This window comes from Musca autumnalis, unplaced genomic scaffold (genome assembly GCF_047663935.1).
Source record: "Musca autumnalis isolate F117 unplaced genomic scaffold, ASM4766393v1 scaffold_3, whole genome shotgun sequence".
In the NCBI taxonomy this organism is placed as follows: Eukaryota; Metazoa; Arthropoda; class Insecta; order Diptera; family Muscidae; genus Musca; species Musca autumnalis.
In genome coordinates, this window is record NW_027411866.1 from 191,064,821 (window position 1) to 191,085,025 (window position 20,205).

At 35.3% G+C, this 20,205-nt stretch overlaps 1 protein-coding gene across 13 annotated transcripts in view; it reads right to left on the reverse strand.

The window, feature by feature from the left end:
- The window catches only part of LOC141398615 (otoferlin-like), a 454,472-nt gene extending 434,956 nt beyond the window's left edge, over positions 1–19,516 (reverse strand). For 4 of the 13 annotated variants that reach the window (XM_073976050.1, XM_073976038.1, XM_073976051.1 and 1 more), the window contains exons 1-2: positions 19,175–19,516; positions 7,601–7,765 (exon numbers count right to left, since the gene is read on the reverse strand). The gene's annotated coding sequence lies outside the window, so the exon portion shown is untranslated. Of the gene's footprint in view, positions 1–7,600; positions 7,850–18,743 lie in introns of all 13 variants that reach the window. The other 9 variants (XM_073976046.1, XM_073976049.1, XM_073976043.1 and 6 more) reach the window with 8 other exon arrangements.
- Between the last annotated feature and the right edge of the window lie 689 nt (positions 19,517–20,205).

Consider the following 20,205-nt stretch of genomic DNA (forward strand, 5'->3'; position numbering starts at 1 on the left):
CGCATAGGTCCACGTCTTCATATAGCCCCCATAGAACGGTACCTCCGGATTTCTGGTATTTTAAAGGTTGTGGCCTCACTATTCCTCCGAAATGGCTGAAATTTGGTATTAAGTCTTCCTTGGAGGTATAAAACTTTCCACCTGAAATTTCTCGATATAGGTCCACGTCTTCATATAGCCCCCATAGAACGGTACCTCCCGATTTTCTGTATTTTGAAGGTTGTGGCCTCAATATCCCTCCGAAATGGCTGAAATTTGGCATATTATTTTCGCTGTGGGTATAAAACTTTCCACCTGAAATTTGTCGGTATAGGTCCACGCCTTCATATAGCCCCCATAGAACGGTACCTCCGGATTTCAGGTATTTTGAAGGTTGTGCCCTCAATATCCCTCCCAAATAGCTGAAATTTGGTATTAAGTCTTCTTTGGGGGTATAAAACTTTCCACCTGAAATTTATCGGTATAGGTCCACGTCTTCATATAGCCCCCATAGAACGGTACCTCCCGATTTTCTGTATTTTGAAGGTTGTGGCCTCAATATCCCTCCGAAATGGCTGAAATTTGGTATTAAGTCTTCCTTGGGGGTAAAAAACTTTCCACCTAAAATTTTTCGTTTAGGTTCAGGCCTTCATATAGCCCTCATAGAGCGATACCTCCCGATTTTCGATATTTTGAAGGTTGTGGCTGTGTTTATACATTTCTCTATTTTATTGACTTGTCTGAAGAGAATTTTAAGCAGAAAAATTTTACACACAAACATTTTTTGTACCTATTATTGAAATATTTGTTGCATAAGAAAATATGTAAAATGCATAAATTTTGCATATGCAAAAATTTATGCATTTTGCATAATTTTGCATATGCCATATGTTTCGATTGCAATGTAATCAGAAGCCAAAAATAGGCCTAGTCTCAAAATTTGACATGAATCGGACCAAAAATAGGGGTTGCATAAAATTCCGCTGTCTAGTGATGAGTGAGTAACTCACTGACAGATCAACGCCCAGACGAAACCGCTGAAGCTATAATCGTGAAATTTGGAATGTGAGTTACTGTTGTTGTGTAGGGGATGATGCTAGGTTTTTGGAAACAGCATTTAAATTTAACCCTTTGAATTGGACAAAAGGCTGGTGTTAAAATTCTCAAATTTCGAATTAGGGTTGCAAATGGATAGATTTAAAACAGAAACTGTTTGGACATTAGTTAACGGATAGAGCTGGAATTCTGAAATTTGCTATTAGTTCTGGTGTGATGGGTTGAGATAAAAGTACTTACAGACACAACAGGAAAGTTAGACATCGGTAAGCTGCAATCACAAAAGATAGCCACAGCATATTCCACTCAACTGGCCCAATTGCTTAACTAAAGCACTCCCCGTCCTGATAACATATCAGCACAATGGCAAAGTATTGCCCACTCCATGCATACAGCCGAAAAATCCATACTTGGATACCAGAGACCTCCACCGAAGAGAAAAATACGGCATATAGGGCTACTCAACAATGCGTAGCGCACGACAGAGCTATCGGGAGAAAAGGAGAGAGGAGAAATGTCTTTTCCGCAGGAAAAGAGAGAAATGGAAAAGCGGAAGTGTGAAAAAATCGAGATGCACAGGAGCCAGAATGAAGTCCCAAAGTTCTACCAAAGAGGGAAACATCAAACTGATGGCTTTGGTATAGGCATGTAGAGACCAGCAAGGTAATTCGGTAACTGATGTAGATAGTGTGCTCACGATATGGGAAGAGCATTTTTCCCAAACTGTTGTCCAATAGTACCGAAGACGATGAAGATACCACAGGTCCAATCCCAGAAGATCGTAAATACAGCAATCTAGTAGCCGAGCTATTCAAAACCGTAGACGATACGCTGATAAGGAGTATTCATTAGATAGTCAGCGCAATTTGGCAGGAAGAATGAGTACCCGACGATTGGAATCATAGCACTCTGTCCTGTTCACAAGAAAGGAAATAACATTGTATACTCTAATTGTATGGGCATAAGTCTTCTTCCAATTGCCTACAAGATAATTGGGCCATACCAATGCGGCTTTAGATCTGGAAAATCCACCATTGACAAGATATTTACCCTGCGGCAAATCATGGAGAAGACCCAAGAGATGCAGAGCGAAACCTACCACCTTTTTGTCGATTATAAAGCAGCCTTCGACAGCTATTTCTGAATTTTTTTCCCCCAAAGATCTTCCGGCTTTGTAAGATGACATTAACCGATACTCCGTCCTCAGTTAAAATAGGAAAGAACCTCTCCAAAGAGTTTAGTGCCAAATGAGGTTTAGGCAAGGAGACAGCCCCTGGTGTGACTGGAAAAGTTTATACAGGTTGCTGATGTTAAAAGAAAGAAATGGCACAATTTACAACAAAAGCCACACGTTACTTGCTTATGCTGACGATATAGACATCTTGGGGCGATCAGTACAAGAAGTAACTGATACCTTTAAGATGGTCGAAGGAGAATCTGCTAAGTTGATGGTTTCGACGCGCAATGCGTCCATAGAGCTCGGACTAACAGTGGAAGTTCGTACCTATAATTTTTAGACGATGAATATCGACGTCGTATGAACCACGAGCTGCATCTATTATACAACGACATCAGTATAGTTAAACGTATCGAGATACAACGATTGAGTTGGCTAGGCCATATCATAAGAATGAGCGATGATGAACCCGCTAAAAAGGATTATAATTACGAGCCACACGGCGGTACACGCAGAGCTGGCAGCCCAAGTCTTCGATGGAGCAAACAAGTGGAAGAATGAATGCTATAAAACTTGGACCGATGTAGCCCATCTTCGAACTTAATCTAAGTTCAGACCAAATATATGTGTCAAAATTTCAGCCATCTCTCTCAAATCCTTCGAAGGAGACGGACGGACATGTTTAAATCAACTAATTTTAGGCTGATCAAGAATATATGGTAAAAACCAAAATTCCTTTGCAATTCCATTTGAAAAAAAATTGCAAAAATGTTATCCGAGCACAGCTACGAATTTTGGTACAGAGGTTAGGGAAAAAATTTCAAAAAGTTTCAAATCTGTTCGCGTTCACAAAATTGGAAGATGCGCGCAAATGTTATAGCAGTTTTTATACTCAAAAAAGAAAAAATATTTAAAAATGTCTTATTTGTTATGAGAAAATGTATGCATAAATCGTTAACAGCATTCCTTTCCTCTATTCGTAGATGTTTAAATATGTACTAAATTTATTTTTATTTTCGCCAAAAATCAACAAATGATAGAAAAATCTTGAATTAAATCCAAATTATCCTGTCACAGAGTCCGTACAAACCTCTAAAAAATAAATTAAAAATATCTACAGAATCTTGACAATGCGTAGAAAAATATGATACCAAATTTATAGAGATTGGGTACCTAAATTGCATATTATAGCAACAACAAAAGAGAAAAACTTATTGTTGGAAAATATTGTTGCAAATACATTTTTTGGTTTGATTCGAAAAACTAGAAAAGAAGAAGCCTGATGAAGGAAGTGGAGAGCAGCGGCTGTAGCTGGAATGAAATTAAATGTATTGCGATTGATAGAATAGTTTGGAAAAACTTTGTAAAGGCCCTATGCTCCCCAAGGAGTTAAGTGGAAATAAAGAAGAAGAAAAAAAATATTTGGGAATTTTCCAACTTTTTCGCTTAAGTCCCATACAATAATTAATTTGAACTGCTAAAACAAGAAATATGGTTTACCATCGCGAAAGCTTAGTTGCTTATTGTGATAACTTATAAGAATAGAAAATTAAGAATAATATTGAAATTACAATCATTCAAAAAATGTGAAAATTAAAAAGCCTATTATTCGCGAATTAGTTAAAATCAGTTGATGCGCATCCGTTTTTGGATACAGCGAATCAATTTCTTTCAAAATTTATGCATATTTCGATGTTTCACTCAGCGGCCAAAGTTGCATCACACAATGCAAAAAAAAAACCTTAAAGTGGGTAAAATTCGTGCAATGTGCATACGATTTTGATGCGCATTCGGTTTCATTAGCGCCCATCAAAAATACGTCAATATACATATATTTCAAGTAGATTCTTTAAGAACCGCGGATGTGCCTCCACATTAAATTTTGCGTAAAATTCCCATATTACTCGCGTATCTCTGTTATTTATGATACGTGTTTTCGCAAATATTATAATCGCGTATAAAAGATTTCATTTATGTAAAAATTGTTAAAGAAAATCGCGGTTTAGTACACGGATTTGTCAAAGTATATTTTTGCTGATTTTCCTATTTCCAAGGTATCTATATCCGCGGTTTTAGTGGAAGGGCTCATTAGATCCGTCGCGGCTCATTAGATTGTCCAATTACTAGGATACTGTAAGGAGCACACTAATGATATATACATTAAACGACGTAAAATCAACAGTTCTATAATCCTATTATGAGTATGAAATATTATGGTGTTGCGCGTCCGGATTATTAAAAACTAGTAACAAAAGCGTTAAGTTCGGCCAGGCCGAACTTTTTATACCCTCCACCAAGAACTGTTTTGAAGTGAATGGGATCAATTAGTTTTATTTCGTTTATGAAAGTACTAAACTCTTCCTTTTATTGCAGGAGTAGTACATATATCTTAACTGAGAATGGGACGACATTTTGTTTCTTTCCACAACATGGACCAATATTTACAATTTTCCGAATTGAGCGAAATACATAAAATTGGGCAAAACCGACTAGACCTAAACCTGTAGTTGGATTCTGTAACTCATTTTTGCTGTTACCGACAGAAATCGGTAAAATTAAATCGCAAAATTATGACTAAAAACATAAAGAAAAGTTGGCATCACTGTTTGTGTCCGTAGAGGCTAGCGACTACTTTTTATTCATCGTTAACTTACCGAAAAATTTCGCTAATTATCGAAATTATAAGCATTTTAATTTTACCGACAATTATCGAAAACAGCAAAAATTAGTTACAGAATCCCACTACTGGATATTCTGGATTTGGATAGTTAACAACATCAGGAGCGCGTTAACCTGTACCGATAAATTTCTGGAGGAAAGTTTCGTAACTCCAGCGAAGACTAAATACCAAATTTCAGTTATTCGCATTGAATATTGTGGCTAAAACTTTCAAAATACCGAACATTGGGAGGGATCTTTCTATGGGGGGTATATAAAAACATGGAACAATACGGGAAATTTTCAGGTGGAAAGTTTTATACCACCAACGGATATTAAATATTAAATTTCATCCGTTTCGATGGGATATTGATGACACAACCTTAAAATACCGAAAATCGGAAAGTACACTTCTGTGGGGTTATTTGAAGAACAGGGCTTATACTGATAATTCTCTTCTGCAATATTTTATACACCCATGGCAATTTAAATACTAAATTTCAGTCATATCGGTGGTATATTGAGGCCACAATTTTCAAAATACCGTAAATCGGGAGGTACTGTCCTATGGGAGCTATATGAAGGCGTGGACCTATACCTACAAATTTCAGGGGGAAAGTTTTATACACCCAACGAAGACTAAATACCAAATTTCAGCCATTTCGGTGGAATATTGAGGTCCTACTGTCCTAAGGGGGTATTTGAAGACGTCGACCTATACCGGCACATTTCGGCTGGAATGTTTCATACCTCTATCAAAAACTTAAACATGGACCTATACCGACACATTTCAGGTGGAAAGTTCAAAATTTTAGCCATTTCGGTGTTATAATGAGGCTAAACCCTTCAAAACACCGAAAGCGTGGACCGATACAGGTAAATTTCTGGGAGAAAGTTTTGCATTCCAAAACAGGACGGAATGTCAAATTTCAGGCATTTTGATAGCATAGTATAGCTAAAACTTTCAAAAATACCGAAAATTGGGAGATATCGCCCTATGGGACCTATACCGACAAATTTCATATGGAATGTTTTATACCCCAAATGAAGACTAACCACCAAATTTCAGCAATTTCGGTGGAATATTGAGGCCACAACCTTCAAAAGTACCGAAAATCGGGAGGTACCGTCCTATGGGGGCTATATGAACGCGTGGACCTATTTCCGGGGGAAAGTTTTATACACCCAACGAAGACTAAATACCAAATTTCAGCCATTTCGGTGGAATATTAAGGCTAAAACCTTCAATATACCGAAAATCGGGAGATATCGTCCTATGGGGTCTATATCAAAACCTGGATCTACATAAACATTTTATGGTGAAATATTTCTTAGCCTGCGGAAAGACAAAATACAAAATTACTATATATTAAAATGACGCGTATATGGGACCTTATATGGAGGCTATACAAAGACGTGGACCTATATAAACAAAATTTGGTAGAAATATTTTTTAGCCTCTGGAGACACAAAATACCAAATTACAACCAATTCGGTGGTCAAATAGGACAAATATCATAAAGTTTCCTTAAAACGACGACGCGTCACGGGGTGCTATACGAAAACGTGGACCTACATAGCCCGCTTTCAATACCAAAAGTCCTACATACATATAATAGATTTTACCAAAATTTCATCCACCTACTTCAATCCGTTTGGAAGCTAGAGTGATTTCCACAGACGGACGGTCATGGCTATATCGATGTAGAATTGCACGCTGATCAAGAGTATATAGTTTGTGGGGTCTACAATGATTATTTCGAGTAGTTACAAACGGAATGGGTATAAAAATCAAAAAACCTTGAAATTCCGGCTTCAAAATGTCAGCATCATTTTTTGGTGGATGCAGTGGATATATCTAAACATCATACACTAGTATCATGTTGCCCATGGATTATTCCTCGTCTTTCTTTTGGCATAGGTCTATAAAATGTAAGGTTAAACCAGAAATCGGAAGGGAACATAAAAAAAACTTTTTGGTTTCAACCCATTTTGACCCATTTTTCTACATTGATGCCAACACAGCTTCTACGGGATGGAATCCCTCTCAAAACACTTCATTTTAAAAAATGCACGTCTGGAACTATATGAACTAAAAAGCCGGATATAGTTCCAAGTCCGGAATATTTCCTTGGAATTATTTCGTTCCGGAACTACACAACTCTAATTTTTATTTTATTTTGCTCTCTGCTGGATTTAATCAAACGAATTTCTGATTTGTAGCCGAACACACTATGTTTGAATGCTTACATGTACACAACCATCTGTGTTTTTATGAATTTACACTTAGAATTTCCCACAACACAGCCGATGACCCGAAAATTGTTGCAGACTGTAATTAATAACAATTAATTAATTAATCATAATTAATATTCCGTAGTAATAATCCAACATAAATACAAATACAATGACCAAATATACGTTTCAATGTTTCTTACTTTAACATTTAATTCTCTTTATAATTAAATCAAATACCATTAAATGGTATTTTCACACTTTGCAATTATGTAATTTCTTTTTTGTTCAACTTTATGACAGCATCACAAAACATTTCAATAAACAAATTATTTCATTTGTCACACAGCATGCAAATAAATTCACTTATCTTTTTGTGGTAATCTGTAAAAATCTTTGATGTGTGTTTTTCCTTTTCAAATGCAATTACTTAATTGATAACAACAATTATAAAGCAACAACAAAACAAACAAACATGATGTCACTAACACTTACCTGAGGCTTAACAATGATGATTACAATCATTTCCGTTTTATGTAGATGTCTATGTATGCGAAAACATAAAAACACTCACGTCGGCAGGGTAGAAATTCAAAATTTCTCAATGATAATGTTTTGTTTTGTTCCGTTCGTTTGTCTTCCTTTAATAATCAATAGCCACTTTCATTGATTGCAAATTTCCGATTTAAAACAAAAAGAATGAATAAATTTTTGTACACACATTCATGATTACAAAGTCATTGACTAAAAACAACAACAACAAAAGGAAGAATAACACGAGAAGATTACAACATCCTTTTGAATTTCAATTAAGTGGGTGGATGGTAGATTTGGTTTCCAAATTTTGTATTTTCGTTACATATATATATTTATATAGTCCTTGCTGAAAATATGTGTACATGCTTATCTCCTAAAGTGAATTTTTAGAATAAGGAACGTCCTTTTGTTTGTTTGCTTCTCATTTTCATTCATATTTATTTATGTTATCAATACAAAAACAACAACAATGCAGATGCCACACAGCATATACACTGAATATTAGTATAAGTAAATATTTTGCCAGCAGCAAAATAAAAGAAGATTCTCCTAATTTTATTGTATTCAATATCCAATATGAATATTGGAAGCAGCCAAATTATTTATAAGAAAATTTCAATGATCGAAATTGATTTTGGGAATTTAATTTAAATTAGACAGTATAAATGAAGATAATAATGATAAGTACGGCATTGTCATTGGACTATTATTTGTATTATAAATTCTATGCAATAGGATAAAGACATGTTCAAAATATAATAATAATTGTTCCACAAACATGGCAGATGGGACAAGGGAGACTTCTTCTCTCAAAATATAATTGATGAATAAGGGGTCGATTATGCATTGCCACCAAACTAGAGTTGCGTCAAAAAAAAAAATTATTTCAGTGGTAATATTTTTTGATGGTGAAGAAAATGTGCAGGAAATTGCATCTTTTAGAAGAAATTTGAGGCACAAGTCGAATCCATTGCAATTGCACTCTGGACTGCAAGTTGACTCCCACGTTGGAAAGATCATTTTTATTCAAAAACGAAATTCCCTGGTGTAGTCGGCTGTACAGTTGGAATATATGTGCACATTGGATTTGCACTCAATTTATCAATTGGTAGCGAACAGTAAATTTTGCAAGCTGTCAGTGCGTTTTGTAAACATTTTTCTCTACAAAGAGGAAAGTGATGAAGTTAAGCCAATGGGGGAAACTCCAGACTTAAACAATCATATGATTGAATCTTCAACTAAAACAAAACAAACAGAAAAAATCAACAATTGTTAAGATAATGTATATTTTCCTTTCTATTTTACTTTTTGTTTCTTCGAAAATGTTGACTGCAACTGAAAATAGGTGGTTGCTGAGATTCGCAACTTCAGTTGAAAATTTCCATACATTATGTAATTTTGGCAACTCACAACACCACTCAACGATAATTGCTATCGATAATCAAACCCTAATATGCCGTAATTGCTGAAAATTTCGGAAATGTTCAGATTAGGACCTGCTCCCGAATCGCTTAGATTTTTTTATAAGAACTTGAATTCGCTGCCCTCATAACGACGGTACAAGTTTTATCAGGGGCAAGTCCATACTTCCTGAGAAAGTAGTCGGAAAGTTAAAAAAACTCGATGGTACCACGTGTAGTGTGGTTGGAGCGCACGATAACTCTCGATCGGATTAGTCGAATCGGTCTAAAATTTTGCGTTCATAATATTTTGTTCAAACTTAGTTTAAGTTCGAAGATAAACCATATCGGTCCACTCCTTCAGGTACCTCACCCACAAAAGTTCGAAAATGTTCGGAAAAATTGTGCGCACAATAATTCTTGAAGGAAGCAACCGATTTGGTCCATACTTTTCGTATTGTAATATCTATACGGCACATAGATCAGGTTTGAATATGGACTATATAGATCCACTCCTTCGAGTGCTTCCCATTTATATTCAGAACACGTGGAACGTGGGGCTATACCAAATTACTGGCATATGCCAATAATTTTTAGTAAGTCGAATATGGACTATATCGGTCCACTCGTTCGGGTACCTTCGACATAAAATTCGGAAAAGGTGATGCTTAAGAGCTTCTCTGGATTGTTTTGATTTTATAGCAGATTGTCCTTGCGGCCCCCTTTACGAGGGTACAATTTTTATCGATGGCAAATCCATACATCCCGAGGTAATGGGCTAAAAGCTCCAAGAAACAGCACCAACTAAAATCGCAAATCCGCAAGGTAACTCTCGCAGGGAGTTTTTGATGGTTAAAACTTTGCAGATAGTGTTATTTCATTTATTTCTGTATCAGGTTGAATATGAACTATGTCGGTCCCGTCCTTGGGGTATCTCCTACCCAAGATTTGTAGATGGCTGTTTTCACACACCGGCACATACTAAAATGGCTTAATGAAAGGAACTTTTTATAGCCTCCACTATGAAATATTTTGAACTAATATGGAATACGCGTAATCAGTTTTCAGTTTTTAACGAAAGTAGCAATCGCAATCGGAGAATTTTTTACCACTGGAAACCTCAAATACTTAATTTTAGCTAATTCGGTCAGCTAAAAATTTAAAATACCTAAATTCGGGCTGTACTGTACTTAAGGTAAGGTTACATAAGGCAAATCTTTGCTCCAGTGACAGGCAGTGTGCGATTACTGAGGGCAAGCAAGCATAAATTTCACTGCGATATTTACGCTCACTTGCTCTCAGTAAGCACACACTGCCTATCACTGGAGCATATATATGAGGAAAAGTCAAAATTTTTTAGTTTCCATGAAGCCAAGGTTTGCACTATTATAATATGCGAACTATTGTAGTTTACCAGTAACTATGACTATTGCTGGATTAATTTAGATGTTTTTGTACAAAGCTCAAAAATTTAGCAAAAAAATTTAGTTTACGTGGTAGTTACGACCGCGTAAAGGAAAAAACATAGGTAAAAACACGTTGTAGCTAAACAGGTTTTTTACATTGCTATTCGATTTCTGATTAAACCATTCAAATGACGGACATCTGTCCAAAGTAAAAGTAGGAGAATACAAAATGAAGATTACACTTCTAATGTATCACTTTCCAAAATTTCCACTGCATCCACCTTTTATGGATGCTGACATTTTGAAGCCGGATTTCAGGTGTTTTTTGTATTTTTTATGTAACTGGGACGCGCATTCGGATATTTCGAAAAACCAATTATAGGATTAAAGAACTCGCGATTTCGCATAATCTGATATGTATATTGAGTATGTAGCCCATACAGCAGCAGAGTAATCTACTGCCAAAGGCCAAAATTTAGTGCGATATTTTTTCTAAAAAACCTATTTTTTGGGTACAGTATTTACAATATCGTTTTGAGTGTGCTGGTACCCCGCGATATTTTAGTTTTTCGACGATCCGGATCATATGAATCACAGATCGTAAAAATCCATCTACTAGAACGGGGGAAATGGCTACTGCAAAAATTGAAAAATTTGCGAAAAATGTTTTTCAAAATATCGCTGATTAATTCGCGTTTTATGTGGATCGTTTCCATTTCAATGAAGAAAGTGAATCATCACTCGCGTTTGTCCGAAAACAGCGGTTTGAAAAATTTAGTGGCATGGGAGCTGTATCCGATTTATCCAAAAAATACTGTGTGATGCTACATCCACGGTTCTTGATGGATTTTATTGAAATATGTTTAGATCGATGTATTTTTTCACGGTTGATAGTGAAATCGGATGCGCATAAAAAGTGTATGCACTTTGTGCAAAATATAAGCGTAATACAGTTTGTTGCACACTAAACTGCAGACGATGCTACATCTTAGCGGCCAAAGTAAATCCTGGCAAATGTGTACAAATTAAAAGAGAAGAATTCCCTGTATTGGTAAACCGCATGCGCATCAAGTGATTTTGAGGATTTCGCGATTTACACGCATTTCAAAATGAACATTACCCGATACAATTTTATTTCAAGATTATACCCCATTTAAAGGAACCCAACATTTATTTGAAAGATATCCATATCTTCTGCTAGATGTTAGCGTGTTTTCGAGAAGTGATTAGAATAAAAAATGTGATTTATTGCGTGAAATTTAACTAAAATAGAAGAAAAACTCCGACCTATTTTTCTTACATTCTGTTCAACTAACTCACAAAATAAATTTTAATAAATATTTTCTCTTACACAAATTTTATAAATTTCCTCAATATATTTTTTGTTTTTTTGCTATAATATGCAAACTGCTAAGCGGATTTGTATAGTTTTGGTTTCATTTGAATCTTCGCGATGTTTAGATTACGTACATATTTTTTATATATTTTTCAGATGCATAAACAGCTTGAATTTTATTAGAACAAGTTGTAAACTACCAATTGTTTTGAATGCTTTCCTAATTTCCGCGAAAATTTACAACTTTTTCACTAAAGTTATGGGTCCTCAGTAAACATATAGTATGTAGGGAGCCCCTTATTAAGAGAGTTTCTCAATATAATGATTAGAGTCTTTTAAAGATTTTTTTCTTTTTATCAGAATTGAAACCACCATAACTTTTGCGCGCAACAACCAAAATTAGTATCTCGAACAGATTTAAGAATGGGATTTTTTTCCCAATCTATGTACCAAAAATCTTTCATGTAGCTTAAAAAAAATTTTTTAATTTTTTTTTTATGGAAAACTAAAAAATTTTGTCTTTTCTTCATATACCCATGGCCCAATTATAAAGTTCTTCTCTCAAGCGAATTCAAACAAAAATACAGATTTTAAATGCCAAAATTCATAAACAAAGGCGAAAAAATTGTATTCGCCGTGACTGAATGTGCTTGTGGCGAATTTCTTTACTGTCAATTAAGGTAGATGCATACATCAGAAAATGTCAACTGATCGATCTTGAACAGCCAAAATAAGTTATTGTAAATAGAATTCTCATAAAAAAAACACAACAAATGTTGAAATTTTAAGTGTACAACAAAAGAGCTTTTTGTTTTTTTTTCGCGATGCATCTACCAGTTTCTCTGCAGTTTGACATTTCTCTGTCTGTTACATTGTTCACGGCGAATTAAAATGACAAATATGAATTTTGACAGCTCAATTTGAAATCAGTTGTTTTTGAGAGAGGACCTTTATAATTGGGCCATGTATATACCTAAGGCTGCCAAGATCACCCATATACGTTAACATGACTGCAACAATAACATATGTTCTCTTTATTCTCATCCGTCGTGGTTTAGCAAAAGAAATGCTCGCTCAGAGAGACTAATGCACAAAATATTTTGAGCACCCCCGGCCTAAGGTCACATTTAGACATACATATGTATGTCTACAGTTTTAGGTGGAGAATTTTTTTCGACTACTTTAAGCCTAAATTTCAACATATCTAGAAAATAATGTGGATAAAATCCTATAAATATCTGAAATCGGGTGGTACCGTTTTAGGGGGATATTAGACTGATACAACAAAAAATTTTAGAACTCCTACTCCCTACTTTTTTCATATTTTGCAAGTTAATTGTTGTGGCTAGTTGGTATTATTCAACATTAGTATCCGATTACGACTTCAGAATTAGTTTATTTTGTGTTTGAGGTTAGTTTCGAAATGTTTACCTATGGTAGCACTAGGAGCCCTAATTACAACGATATTATGCTTTTGTTATCACAACCTTTAGTAAAAACACATTCATACGACCAAAATGAACCTTATCGAAATAATGGTTTTAGACTGCAAGTATGTTTGGAAGAAATTCGTTTCAGAGAATTTGGTGTTGGTCAACCGATTCGGTTCAAAAATTTGCCCCGCGTAATATTTTGTCCAAACTTAGGTCAAGTTCGTTGGTTCGCATAATATTTTGTCCATTAGGGTTATGACTGTTTTACAACCTAATATTCCTGTATCATAACGTAATGAGTTTCTACATAAAAATCTTAATTATGAGGTGATTCGGTGAAAAAATTGCACGCACAAAATGATTTTAAAATTTATTTATCAGAATTATGGGCAATCTTTTGAAGTCACTTTAAGCAGATATATACTAGAAAATAAACTTTAGAGCAACATGAGATAACCAAACTGACATAATATTTGTTTCTCGCTAATTTTCTTTAATTCTGAGAATGGTTAAAATATCGTAAACGCTTTTTTTCAAAGATATAATTTTTTCAACAAAGTAAAAAATCAATTTTTTTCAAAGTGGTTTGTGCGTGACCCACTTCAATATTTAAATGGAATAAACATTATTTTACCCAGCAAAAAAAAAAGTCCTCCAAAATCATGGGTTTTGTAAGGGATTTTTGGCAGTCGTAACTACTCACAAACCCCCTTTCTTCCCCATTATTTTTACAAGGGCATGTCGCACTCAGTTTCTAGTTATTCTATGACCACTAGAATAACTAGTTATTCTGTGGCCACTAAAAGTTGAAAAGTAAGGTGAACAAAATTCTATTTTTAGAACAGTTGATGTAGAGAATTTGTTTTTAATTTCATCACACTTCTTACTTTTATTTTATTTCGCTGTCTGCCCGAATTGAACCCATGAACCCTCTGACTGTGCCACGCACACGAATACTTAAGAACTTATATGTGCAGTGCACATGCGCACCACGAATTGTTATTTTTTGATTAACAAAAACTCACTTGCCGACGGTGAGCGTTGAACACACAACCCTAGAGGATTTATAGTCGGACACACACACACTGTGCCACCGTCCTCATTACTTAGTGAGGAATAAAGTAAGTAGGTTTGCCTTGTAAATTTTTTAAGAAGTAACCCATTACTTTTCAGATTACTTGTAATGCGAAAAGAATCTTGTTTACATTACTTTGTAATGGGTAACGTAATGACTAACGGGTCCGAATTTTTGCTGGGTAGTTATTAGTTGGCTTAAATTTATTCATTTCTGTAACAGAAAACAATTTTTGAAAAAAATCTTTTTTAATTTCATACATTTTTAAAAAAAATATATTTTTTTTAAATCGATTTGTGCGTGAAATTTTCGATTCATACATGCTCAAAGCCTATTGATACCTTTTACTGGTTTTGTGACCACTTACCACCTACGTAGTTAGCTACAACTTTCTGAATCCCTACTAATGTAGTTCTTACTAACATACCCGGACTCCCGTTGCTGATCCGTCGTATTGCGTTTTAATGACAACTTTTTATGGAGATTATGTTTTACAATTCAAAAATAGGTATTCTACTTCTTCAGGTCCATTGTCAAACGGAGTTATTCATTGAGGATTTTAAATTTATCAATAGCTTTTGTCTGCAACCTTTATTTTCTCTTACGGACTTTGTCGGATTTTTTTCGCAATTGATGCTGTTTAGGATTTATTATCGTTCTGCTGTTTAGGATTTATTATCGTTCTAAAGCGATCTAATAATAAAAGTTAAAAAAATTGTTAAGTCAAATTTTCCCGCTTATTGAGACGCATATGTTGTTAGTTTTTCATGGCTGAAGGACCGTTGAACTTCACCATTTAAGGAAATTTGTAAATATGTCGTTTTTCTTAATAGGGGATATACCGTGCTACCTTCGAAATTTATGCGTACATGTACCACGGTACATTTAATAAAATTTCATGAAAATCGGCTCGCTAGTTTTCAAGATATAACATACTTAAAACTGGCCGTGGTCGGGACTTCGGACACCAAGATAGAACGTCTACAAATATATAGCATTTTGGACCACGGGACATTCCAGAATATTTTCTGAAAATTGCGTGAAATTAGGTTCAGCAGTTTTGGAAAATAATGTGTTGGAAAAAGTGGGCGTGGTCATCAGTTTTCAAGACATGGCTTATTTAAAAAAGTGAGTGTGATCCGTTAGTTTGGCTCCAAATATGTACCTAAAATCGGAGAAACAGCCCCATTGTCTCCCAAAATTAATGCTGAAACCGATATAATCATAAGTTTGGCATATACATATAGCGTTTGAAAGAAATGTGTGGGATGGTACTTCTCTGAAATTCATAATGTACACATTGCCACGGCAGACCTTCAAATTTCATGGAAATCGGTTCAGTATTTTGGAGATATAACATACTTAAAAAATTAGACGTGGTCGGGACTTTAGGCCCAAAATAACTACCCAGACTTTAGATGAATACGTACATTTTCAAACCGACACATTCGTTATTATTGCAAATGTAGCTTTTTTTTAAATATCAAACAAAATATGTAGCCTATTTTCACCGGGAGCCATCCCTGAAAGCTTCAGTAACATCGGTACCGAAGTTTTGTAGATGCAACACATTTTAAAAAGTGGGCGTTGTCAAGGCTTTGGGTCCCAAATAAGTACGTAAGGTTGGAGACTCAACCACAATTGTCTCGCAAATTAATTTCTAAACCGATACATTCCTAATTATTGTAAATATAGTAGCATTTTTTAAAATATGGTATAGGGGAGGTACACGGAGGAAAACAACGGCCTCTCTAACATATTTTGCAGTAAAATAACATATACGTTCTAACATAAAACAAGTAAAAAAGTAGCTTTGCCGACAGAGACTTGATGAATATAATTAATTAGGGTATTTTCTGTATTTGGTGGCCTTTATAGACATTTGAACTTGCCGACAATAATTTGGATTATGATTAAAATTTAAAAGTGTTGCGAAAGAAATACTTGAAGGAATGAACCGACATAGTTCATTATGAAAGTGGATCTTATTTTGGGAGTCATACATTTTCGATAGATATCGCAGTGGGTCAGTGGGTCATCGTATAACATTTGGCGTTGTATGCCAGGAAGTATCAACTTGTCCACGGAAAACACGATATCGCTGTAAACAGGATCACATCGAATAACATCGGTATACATTTCCAAACTGGAAGTTGTGGAACGGTATTGCCCATCTTCGAACTTAAACTAATTTTGGACAAAATATGACGAAGGCCGAATTTCCGACCAAATCGGTTGACCAGTTCAAGTGCTAATAGGGATTTTTACAACTTTCTGGCTATTTTCTCAGGAAGTATTTACTTGCCCCTGAAAAAACTTGTACCATCGTAAAGGGGGTCAGTAAATGCAAGCTGTTTCAACAAAAATTAAAGTGATTCGAGAGCAGGTAAAGTGAACTTATCCGAAAATTTGCGTGGGAGGTACCCGAATTAGTGGACAAATATAGTCCATGTTCGATCCTGATCTATACATATAGATAGATATATTACGATGTGTAAAGTATGGACCAAATAGGTCACTCCCTTCAGGAGTTATCGTGCGCACAAATTTTCGAAATATTTTTGAACTTTTGTCGGGGAGGTGCCCGCATGACTGGACTGATTGGCTTATCTTCGAACTTTAAATATGTTTTTAATATTTTACGAAGGCAAAATGTTGGACCGAATCGGCAGATCCGTTCGAGAGTTTTCTTACGCTCCAACAACTACATTCGGTGTGATAGTGAATTTTTGTAACGTTCAGGCTATTTTGTCAGGAAGTATGGGTTTGCCACTAATAAACCTTGTACCGTCGTATGGCGGGCAGTGAATACAAGTTGTTACAACAAAAATCAGAGCAATTCGAGAGCTGGTCCTAAACTGAACTTTTCCGAAATTTTGTGTGGGAGGTACCCGAAGGAGTGGACAGATTGGGTCCATATTGGAACCTCATCTAAGTCTGGTAGAAATTTCAGGATGTGCAAAAAAATTGTCTGAACATTTTCGAACTTTTGTGGGGGAGGTACCCGAAGTAGTGGACCGATATGGCTCATCTTCGAACTTAAACTTAGTTTAGGCAAAATATTACGATACCCAAGATTTAATTAGAATCGGTTGATCCGTTCGACAGTTATCGTGCGCACCATCCAGCCAGACAGACGGACGGACATTGCTAAATCGACTCCAAATTGTCTGAAACTGATTTCGTCCAAACCTAGTATGGGTCTAAGACCATTATGTCGATGAGGCACATGTTGACCGTATGAAAGTGTATATACCCTCGTTAGCATAAATGCTGAGGATATAAATATAACATAAAATATGTTTGAATCCAAAAATATGTTATGTCAGAGACTGTTACAAACATATATGTTTGGATCCAAACCTATTTTATGTTTGCATCGAAACACATTATATGTTTTCTGATCTTTTTTTCTGCGTGTACCACTCGCCCTCCGAAATTCAACAACATTTGTAAAAAAGTGGGCGTAAAACTGGGTATGGTCAATTTTCTTCTTAAAAAAACCTAAGTTGGGTTATGACAAACATTTCTGAAAAAGAATTATACAAAAAGGTCCAGCTGTTCTCAAGTGATGCCATTACCAACGAACGGCATTTGATTTTTATTTATAAAGATATAGCATTTTTAAAGAAATAGGGTGTAGGAAGTACCCCGCCCCTTCAGAAATTCAACAAAATATGTAGCCTACTCTCACCGGGGGCCATCGCTGTTCATTAACTGACAATTTTACGAAAATCAGTTCAGTAGTTTTTGTAGAAAATATTAAAATTGAAAGTTGAAAAAAGTGGGCTCAAAAGTGGGCCTGGTGAAATTGTCTTTGCGTAAAAACCTACGTTGGGTTATGGCGAACATTTCAAAAAAAAAAAATAATTATCCAAATCGGTCCAGCCGTTCTCAACTGATGACATTACCAACGAACGACATTTGATTTTTTATTTATATAGATGTGAAACAAAATGTTTGAAACGTAATTATTATAGGCGGCTTGCTATGCTTCACTTATAGTTTTGGGACTTTAGTATTTCTTTAACCTCTGTACATAATTCGATTCCCACTAGGCTGTTCTAATAGCCTACAAATCCTACAAAAACATCATTCCACAAATTAGCTACGAATTTTAATATTTTGGATCTCAGTGTGTAACCAACGCCCCAAAAACTTTGTGTGTTTCTCCATTCAATTAATTGTTTCTCAGTGAACTTCCTTTAAACGAAAATTTAACATAATTTTTAGAATATTAATTTTATGTTCTTCACACAATTTCTGACAATTTATGCCCATGTTGTATCCTTCCCCCAAGAGTTTGGATGAAACTTTTTCAAAAGGCGCTCGTAAATTTTTGTTAATTAATAATTAAAGGATATGTGCCCTCTTGTGTTGATTGCAAAAAATGTTGTTTAAACCGTTGTTGTTGTTGTTTTTATTTTTATTGTTAGCACCCGCAGCAACACCTCTAATTGACAACAGGATAACACGTATACGCATTGGTGGCAAAAAACTCATTTCATTTTATGTTCTCTCCGGCATATTAAACTTGAATAAAAAAATAACAATGACTGGCTGTACCCTGCATTCGCCACATACAAATTGCAAACATCCGTAAGCAGCTCATCAGACAAACAGATGAGGCAATGAATAAATAAAATATTGAATAATTAATGATTACAAAAGGGACAACAAAACAACAATTGGACTGGAAGGTAGTTTTAGAATCTAAACACAACTGTATTTTTCATTGATTTGAGATTATTTTTTTCAAGGATTGCAAGTATTATTCACTATTTTGTAATCAATCTTTTGCATCATATAAAACCATTGCACTACATATTATTCATTTGATTCAGCCTTTGTATCCTTCAGGTAATAACACAGGTACACTTACAATCACAAATTCACAAACACTTAAATCATAATCATCATCATAGATTTCTACTTTTCGTATCGTATAACATCTTATTCTTGCACTTGGTGTATATTCTTTTCTATTTGAAATAAAGAGGCATTACTATTGCTTAATGGCTGCGGTTTAGAAGTGTGGGCCGTATTTTGGTCTAACAACCTTTTTAATGCTTATTTTTTGTTTCTTTTTCTACAAACACCTTTGCCCGAGTGTAAAGAGGCGCGCTTTAGTTTAACAATTTTTTTTCTTTTTTTTCGGTTATATTCCGTTTGATATTTATTTCCTTGATAACGCTTTCCGCAATGTCTCACTCGTAACTGAACTGTTTGAGCAGGAATCGTTTGCTTAAATAAAACAATGATGTGCAACAAAAACATCGTAGCCGAAAGCAGCCACTAACACCGCCATAACCGAAGCAGATGTTTCCTGTGTGTCGTTGTTGTCGTAGTGCTTGCTATGTATGTTTTATGCTGGTTTGGTTGTTTGTATTTCGCATAGCTTTACTACAACTACACGTGCTTTTTTGTTTTTGTTTTGAAGTCCTTTAAACTCGCTTGTTGTTCTGTGTCCAGTGAATGTGCAAGTGTGTGTTTGAACATGCTTAAATATTTATTTTGATTACATCTGAAGCGGAAAGCTCTTCAACATTACGAAGAAGCATGTGGCCCATGGGAGGTGGAAGGCAAAAGCTTCTATGTTGTTTTTATGGGATGGAAAGACAATACTGCGAAGAGTTGCCATCAACAAGTTTAGTCAGCAATTGCCCGTAACTTCTTTTTTTTTTTGAATAACTCTAATGGGCGAAATAAAATAACAACGAGTAAAAAGAACTAAGCATCAGTCAGTTGTGCTGACGGAGATGTACTGGCCTAAGCCTCTGACCAAAAATATAAATAAAACAAGTTAAAAAGTATCAGTCGGCTTAGCCGACAGAGATATACCCTCAGCCAGTTTATTTTGAATCACTTTATTCCAAAAAATACTTCATAAGCACAAAAATGTGGATTAGGATT